Raw genomic sequence first — 8,631 nt, forward strand, 5'->3', positions numbered from 1 at the left:
TGATGGAGAAAAATGTGCTCCATTACTTATAGAACGCACCTCGTATAATATTTGCCTTTTGTAAGCCAGGTTTTTACATTTGAAAGAGTTGTTGTCAAGAGAGTCTCGCAGGAGATAATCAAAACATTTTCAGTGCTCAAAGATAGAATTATGTGATGTATCGAGTAACATGTATGCCCCCAGTCAACGAGAAATCGACATCGAACCACAGTAATTTAAACTTGCCATATCAGGACACAGTAGACTGTTTAGCAATTATTCATTAAACATCGCCAGGCGTGTCACAGTGAAACTACAAACAAATATAATTCTTCTAGTGATTACTAGTATTAAGCCAGGTTAATCACATCCATTAAATATGTGGTTGTATACGTACGGAGCGATGAAGACAGAAACGATCAAACAAAACATATTGTAAAGAAGTCAAATGTGAGACTGACAGTGAAACAATCAGAAGGTAGCGCAGTCCAAACAGGAAGGAGGTAGCGTATAGACAAGGTCATCGTCTGCCAGCCCCATACTGAAAGGGATTGATAGACGAAACAGATGAGATCCAAGGAAGAGCGGAATAGGAAACTCGAAAGCATCATTAACAAGCTCACCCTACATCAGAGCCAGACTTACAGGGGGAGTGCTATGCATATCAGTGGTTTACTTTTAAAATTCAGATAGGGTAATTTCTAGAAGAGTCAACCGTTATATAGCTTCCTCCAAGATGAATCTCTCTAAAAGATTAAGTAGGTAAAATTTAGGAGTTTCGAGGTAACACGAATGTTTACCGACAACTGATCCATTGTCGACTGGAAAGGAATGAGAAAGGGGAGTGGGGAGGAGGGAGCAGGAGAAACACTTGTACACAAAATTCCCTCCAGCACAAACCGCCATAAGGTGGTTTACGGAGTATGGCTGTAGCTGTAGATGCAAGTGCAGTTGTACATATAGGTGCTATTAAGATAGTTATAGCTGTGTTATATCTCATTTAGTTAATTGTCTCCGTGGTATCAGATGCCACTTTCACTTTTCAGAAGATGTATCTATAAATCTCGCTTGCGACGTATTAAACTCCAAAACACGAAGAATTTCGTTTAATGTTACAATTACTTTCTTCGCGTTACCCCCGGAGTCCTTCATGAACAGGAATAACGATACTTTACCTACAGTAAACATCTGACGGGTAAGAACACAAAGCTAAATATTTTTATAATAGTGAAAACACCGTTTAACCGGAGAACCGAAAGAAAGGGTTTCTTTCTTCACGCAATTGTCATGTTCTGCCAGCAGCGATGGAGAACTCAACGAAATGTCAAAACGTAAGTACTGCCACAGACGTTACAACAGAATGAAGAACCATTTCATCATGACGTGAATGCAGGCTTCCCCTTTCAGAATTTCTATGTAAATATGCCTGTTTGCGTCCCCATCCACGAGTACATTTAATAAAGGTAACTTTTTTTTAATCTGTGGCAAAAGTTCAGTCATAAAATAGCGGTTAACTTCGTTATCTTTACAGTATAATGGCACAAATTAAATGTTTCGTTCCAGGAAATGTATCGAATGTGCGCTCCATCAAAATACTGTTTTCGCATACGTATGACACACTCAGAATAAAAAGACCCGCTTTAACTCATAGTGAAGTGAAGTAAAATTTCTGTCAGCGACTGACAGTATGAAGTATTCCTTTTTTGTCAGAACGGGTGAACACGTCTTTCCACATACTAATACTGTCATCTCATAAGTCTCACTCATTTGTCCTTATATTTTAAAGTGGGTTTGCGGTAGGAATGGCAATTGTCACTCAAACAACCAGTTTTCTGTTTCACCAGTTTCTTTCGTCTCTAATTTAACCTAACTTGTAACGCGTCCGGGAGTACGATTGGTTGGGGTACCTTAAACTGGCTTCTCGTTTCGTGACCGTGGACCCTGTCCACACCACGTACCTGGCAATCCCGCGGCGGTCGTACTGTTCTGCTCCACAGCTGGCGGTTGGCTTGCCTGAAATTATCTATCGAAATATGCAAGCGGGTTTAGGCGAGCCACTCAACGTTAAAAAACAACATTGTCATATGTCTGGTATGAACATCTATATTTTGAGACGATATGGAAACCACAGGTTGCACTGTTTACACTCCAAATCGTAAATGTTTATCCCAATTAACAGTCTTGATGGTTATGTGTTCACAACATCATTCTGACGAGCGTACGCGTAACCGACACGACAAGTATGACTGTTGATGATGCGGAAGCCGAATGATCAACCGGAAGTTCTCACGCTCGTCACACGTACAGATATCTGGTAATAGTACTGCTTGTTACAAGTAATGATATAACACTGTAAAGTTAATTTTTCAGTTCTCAGTTCCCACTTGTTCGAGCGTGCGCTAACCGTCGCGGTGCGGCTGATTGTTGATGATGAGGAAACGCGATGATCGAACGCATGTCCTCACCCTCGCTACAAGACACTGGCCTTGACTGTACTCTTTTATGGTAACTAATTTTTACTGGTTCATATCGGCTCATTCTGGGAGAGCGAACAAGGCGCGGATGAGCGATGCTGTGCGACACGCAACGAGAGGATACATAAATACGTTATCGACGGCACTACTCACTTTTTCATTACTTATTGACACACTTTCCTCTGAGTCACTTCCATATTTCATCACTTTACTGCAACAGCACTAGTAGCAAAACTTCAACCTGAATACTAAAAAAGCCTCCCACATGCAGAGCTACGCACTACACAACATAACAGTACCGTGCCCCCCGCTCGACTCTCTACAGACGCGGCTGCTCTCAAAGATACTCCATAAGTAAGCCAGCGGTGTGACAATACGCTTACACACTGTTAATTCCGTTCAAAATAAACTGTTACCGAATTACCGATTTTTCGTTTCTTATTGCTACTACTGCAAAACGAAGACAAAGAACCACCACTGGAAATCTCTAATGAAGATGAAGTAGTAGGAGGTGGTGACCGATATGAGGGTGCAGGCTACGGCATAAATCGGTCTCATCGACTCCAGCCAAGATTTCGAAGGTGTAGTAGATGGGCGTCACGACAGCTAGGGCGAAAAGTCACAAACTGGTGACTTCTCTATACCACAACGTTTGGCAGGTATGAAATTTTCACCCAGAAGCAACTGCAGAGTTAGGTGTTCATTTTTATATCTAGTTTATATCGCGTGTCAGGTAATTATAGGTATATCACTAAAATTTACTTTTTCTTCCAAGGAACACTGAGGTTTGGTGCTCGTAGTGTTCTGCGGTGGCACTACTTAAATAAAATCTTCCCGATTTCCAAGCAGCGTAAATTCCAATAAAATTCTGGAGCTTGAGATGGTTAGATCCATCAACGCTGTCACAAGTAAAACTACAGACTGCTAGGTTTGCTTTCTTTTTCCTTTATTATAATTTCATTCCCTTAAACCATATGGGCAAGGAAGGGCTGGCAGTGGCACAATCCGCAGCTGAGTGACGTGACAATGAATAAAATGGGAAAACTATACATATAAAGGCCATAAAAAGGGGAACATAAAAACCGTAGAAGTGGAGAAAAAGGGGGTTAAAATATACACTGACAAGGAGTGGTTCATTGTGGGACAGTTCAAAAGGTCGACATATAGTTAAAAGTCGTCGATGGCGATTGGTGGAGCACCTAAAATACAATGAAGTCACATGCACAAATTAAAAGTAGCCCACAGTATCGAAACACTCCAGAACAAAGACACTTTAAAACAACTGTAAGATACGAAGCACACATGATGAAGAATAAAAACTGCTGTGAGTGTCCTACCTCGGGAGAGGCTTGAGATGAGGGAAAAAGAGAGGAGAGAAAGGTGCAGTGGGGTAAGAGGCAGTATGAGACGAAAAGGGGGCCAGGAGGTGCAACAAAGGGCAGGAGTTGTGTGGAGTGGGAAATGGAGAGGAATAGCAAGGTAGGAGGGAGTGCAGAGACACAGAAGTGGTGTACTGGAAATTTAAGGGAGTGGGAAGGGAGGAAGACCGCTCAGGGAAGTGGGGGAGGAGAGGGAGATCTGAGGAGTGGGAGGGGGAGGTAGGGTTAGAATTGATACGAGGGGTAGACGTCAGTGCTAAGTCCATTGTCCAGGAGGGGTAGATGCCGGAAGTTGCTTTGGGAAATGAGGTAGAGAGTACGGATATGGAAAGAGGGTGGGACAACGATAAAGGCGCAGCAATGGGCTGGAGATGGAGAGGAAAGGGGATACCAGAGGCTGAGGGGGATCGAGTCAGTGGACGATGTATGGGGTGTGGATGTGTTTTAGGAAAAGAAGAAAATGGGGGAAGGGTGTGAAGTCGTAGAGGACACATGTGGGGAGATGGAAGTTGGATATGGATGGCGAGGTGAAGTGCATGACGTTCTAGGGTTTCGAGGACCTTATAGAATCTGGGAAAGGAGCAAATCCGAGCGATGCTGGAACAATAAAGAAGGGGGAAGATGAAGGATTGGTATCTGTGAAGCATGGTGGAAGGATGCAGTATCTATGTCCAAGCTGACAGGAGCTTGTTAGACTGTTCATTCCATTCAGCAACTCATGTAATTCTTCTTCAGTTCCTCTGAGGAAAGCAATGTCATCAACGAGTCGTTTTGTTGATATCCTTTCATCTGGAACTCTACATCCATTCCAGACCCATTCTCTCATTTCCATCATCGCTTCTTCGACGTACAGATTGAACAGTAGGGGTGAAAGTCTATATCCCTGTGCTACACCCTTCTTAATCCGAGAATTTCGTTCTTGGTCATCAACTTTTATTATCCCCTCTTGGCTCTTATGTACATATTGTCTCCTCTTCGCTTTACCCTATGCCTGTTGCCAGGTCTGTACAGTTGTATCCCACCTTCTCTCCATCTACACACCCTCCACCTCCTTTACCAAGCACCTTCCACCGCCTATCCCCCAGATGATGTTCTTCACCAGGTATGTACCCTTCCTACCAGCTCTAATCCCACTTCCTACCTCTCCTCCTTTTCCCTTTCTCTGAACATTTGTTCTTTCCTACACCCCCCACCATTGCAGCAGACCCATTTCTCAACTCTGCACTCCCTCCTGTCTCGCTTTCCTTCTCACACCACGCCCATCTACTGCCACTTGGTGCACCACCCAATCCCATTTTTCCATCCTACATTCTACAGCTCCCCCTCTACACTCTCGTCCCTCCTCTAAGGCCTCCCCTCCCTCAGCAGACCCCTCCCAGCAGTTTTTATTCTTTGTGGTGTTTCTCCACCTTGTGTAGTGGTTTTAAAATGCCGTCGTTCTGGTGCCGATTTTTAATACTGGGGCCAACTTTTATCTTGTGCGTGTGACCTTGTTGCATTTTACGAACAACTCACTTAGCCATAGCATTTTTAACTGCCATACAATAAACGTCCCACATAAGAGTATATTTTAGCTCCCACTGTCTCCCCCTTTTTATGTTCTTATGTTCCCTTTTGTACTGCCTTTTTAAATGTTTCATTTCATCTTTTTAATGAATGTATGTCTCTCTGCCGAAAAGCAGCGGATTGTGCCGCTGACAGCCCTCCCCTGCCCATATGGGGCTGGGGAATGTAATTACAGTGAAGCATAAAAAATGCCAACGGTGGCAGTCAGTAGTTTTATTCTTGAAGATGTTGGCGAATATAGCCATCGAAAGCTCGGGAACTTTGTCGGAATTGATGGGACTTAAAATAAGAGACAGAAGATTTTATTTAACACTGAGGTTGTTTCGTCATTACATGACGTATCAGGTTTGTTTTGAATCGTTCTTTTTTACTTTTTAAGAGCATTTTACTTCATTGCTATCGTACTTGGTAAGGCACTTCTGCCAACTTTAATTGGTACCATTTTGCAGTACAACTGATGTCCGAGGATGACAGGGAGATATTGCAACTCTAACGGAGAATAAGTAGGACACAACTTTGTGATAGATTTAGAGTTTCCTTGGTGGTATAAGTCACATATGTGTGTAACATTGAATCAATAGAGCAAGAAATAGCCATGGAGTTTATGATCCTACCATCTTCCGTATTTACAAAGGCCGATAGTTATTTAGTTTTCCTGGGAAACTTTTAACTGGTTCCAAATTTTCGTTATTGCTTATAGCAAACTATTTTCTCGTGTGGATCACAATGATGTATCGATTTGGCGCGGCGTTGCTGCAACACACGTCTCCATCCTTACTGAGTTGATGTGAACATGGCTCCATCATCTGGTGGGAGTATGTCAGAAGCAACACTAGCTTACTGATTCACATTTTTGTATCCCGCAGGGACGGCGGCACTTGGGCCTGCTCCTGTAAAATGAAGGGTAGGCCGAATGTAGGAAGTGAGTAGGAGAAGGAGAAGGTGAAAATCTTCGGTACTGCTGGTAGATTTTATAAGTTTACTATAGTCATAGTTAGGATTACATAAGGCTTACTTAACTTTCGCTGAGAAGTGCACGTAGAAGTGAAGCCGTACAGGTATCAACGCTAACATCGGCTAGAAGTTACAAAGACAAAATCTGTAGTGTCTCGCCCGCTATGAAACAGAAACACTGTTGGTGGTCGTCTGCTCGGAATCAAAGTGGGCTGAATCTGTAACGACGCTCGTAGAGCTGCACAGTGCCGGCTAGAGGGCGCTGTCGTCCGTGTCGGTGTCGCAGTGCCAATCTAAGAACTCGTAACCACGCCGTGGCATCGTAGCTATCGATACCACACACATAGCGGCGAGCGCGCCAGACGAGGCTGCCTCGCCCTCCAGACTCGTCCTATCACAGGCTGCACGCTGCGAGCATTCGTATCGGAGCAAGCCGTGCCCGAGTTCAGTACGCTCTCGCGAGTTGTTGTTGTTGTTGTGGTCTTCAGTCCTGAGACTGGTTTGATGCAGCTCTCCATGCTACTCTATCCTGTGCACGCTTCTTCATCTCCCAGTACCTACTGCAACCTTCATCCTTCTGAATCTGCTTAGTGTATTCATCTCTTGGTCTCCCTCTACGAATTTTACCCTCCACACTGCCCTCCAATACTAAATTGGTGATCCCTCTCAAGCGAGTATGAGCGGCAAAATGCCCACTCCCAGTCTTCTATTTACCTATGTGGAACACTTAGAATATTACGAGATGCTACAATAACTGCGTGAATGAGGTTAACAAAGTGATGCCGCAAACCGTTGTAGCTGTCCTTCTGCAAGCCAAATTTATTCTTTCTGAAAGCACAGAGTTCTTACAAAAATTGATACCATACTACACAGGGGAGAGGTAGCAATAGAAGCGGTCAAGCTTTAGCGTTTAATGTAGCTAACTAATCAGTATTTTCTTCATATGATTCGTAGCAATACCTTTACAATTTTTTAACGCGTTCCTGCATATGAAACAAAGACCTATCACCAATCTTCAATACGATGAAATTAGAATGTGTGACGTTCCTGATTCCCAACGATGTTAGAATTTCTCTTTTTCAAAAGGTTCTTTGTACGGAAACAGCACGTATCGTGTTCTGTTACACTTACTCAAAGATCTGTTTATTGTGAATCACAAGTTGATGAAAATGGACTATAGCATTTAGTAAGCGGCTTAAAGTGCATACGGTGTCCTTCATAATGGCATAAGTGCCATCTGTACACAGTAAACTATTTGAAACTTCTGTTGACTTTGATGACCGATCGGTGATTCACAACAAGGAAATCAGTGCTTCCACAGTGTGGGGCAAATGAAAGTGGCCCGCACGAGTGGATAGACTAGAGGAGGAAGAGGCCTATTATTACCTCCAATACGATGAAGCAACTGCCCATACAGCCGGCCGAACATTGTACCACTTTTACACAGTCTTCAAGCATAACAGAGTTATTATCACAGGTCAGTCTGGTTCCGGTCTTAGCTGGCTATTCACGTCACCTGTTCTGTGAGTGTGCGATTACTTTGTGTGGGGAGCCTTCATGTCGCAGCAGCTTTCATCCTCTTCAAGAACTGCAGAAGAACATTTCGGGCCAGACTGCAGCAATTCCAACAATCCAGCTTCGATCCGCCTTCAACAGATTACTGACCTGGGCCCAAAAGTGCCTAGAAATGAATCGTGGTCACTTCCAAGATCTGCTATAGTCAGGTTATTACTTTATTTCCTTTCAGCTGCTGTCTTTGTTTCCTGGGACTGTGTTCTACGGCCTCCTTTTAGTTTCCACACCCTGTATAACCGAACTTTGCTTTGTTCACTACTTGACAGCGCATAGGACAGTTTTTGAAGTATACCTTAGCAATCTACCCTAGTGGACAACTCACGATTCATGTTTTCTACATAATTAAGTGACCATCTGTGAAACTCCGTAGTGCTCAACCTATGCAAATGTATACCCTGATCCACAGAATCAGCCACATTACTTTGATCGAACACAGTACGTGCTATCCTAAACTTAACGCTTAGCTCTGTAGCAATCACCATAAAAAGTATGCTAATGTTTCCCAGCGTCCGCTTGCCAAACAGTAACTTTAATTGCACATTATTGCTACTCTATGTATGGTGCATTGATATTCGTAGATTGAACTTTATTTCGTTATATTCAGGACCGCCGACACTCTTCACCGATCTAATAAACGACTTTATATCCACTTTACCAATTTCTTACACTTCGGTGGTAAATAATCTTAGACCTATCATTTAGTA

Source organism: Schistocerca gregaria, chromosome 7, assembly GCF_023897955.1.
Source record: "Schistocerca gregaria isolate iqSchGreg1 chromosome 7, iqSchGreg1.2, whole genome shotgun sequence".
Classification (NCBI taxonomy): Eukaryota; Metazoa; Arthropoda; class Insecta; order Orthoptera; family Acrididae; genus Schistocerca; species Schistocerca gregaria.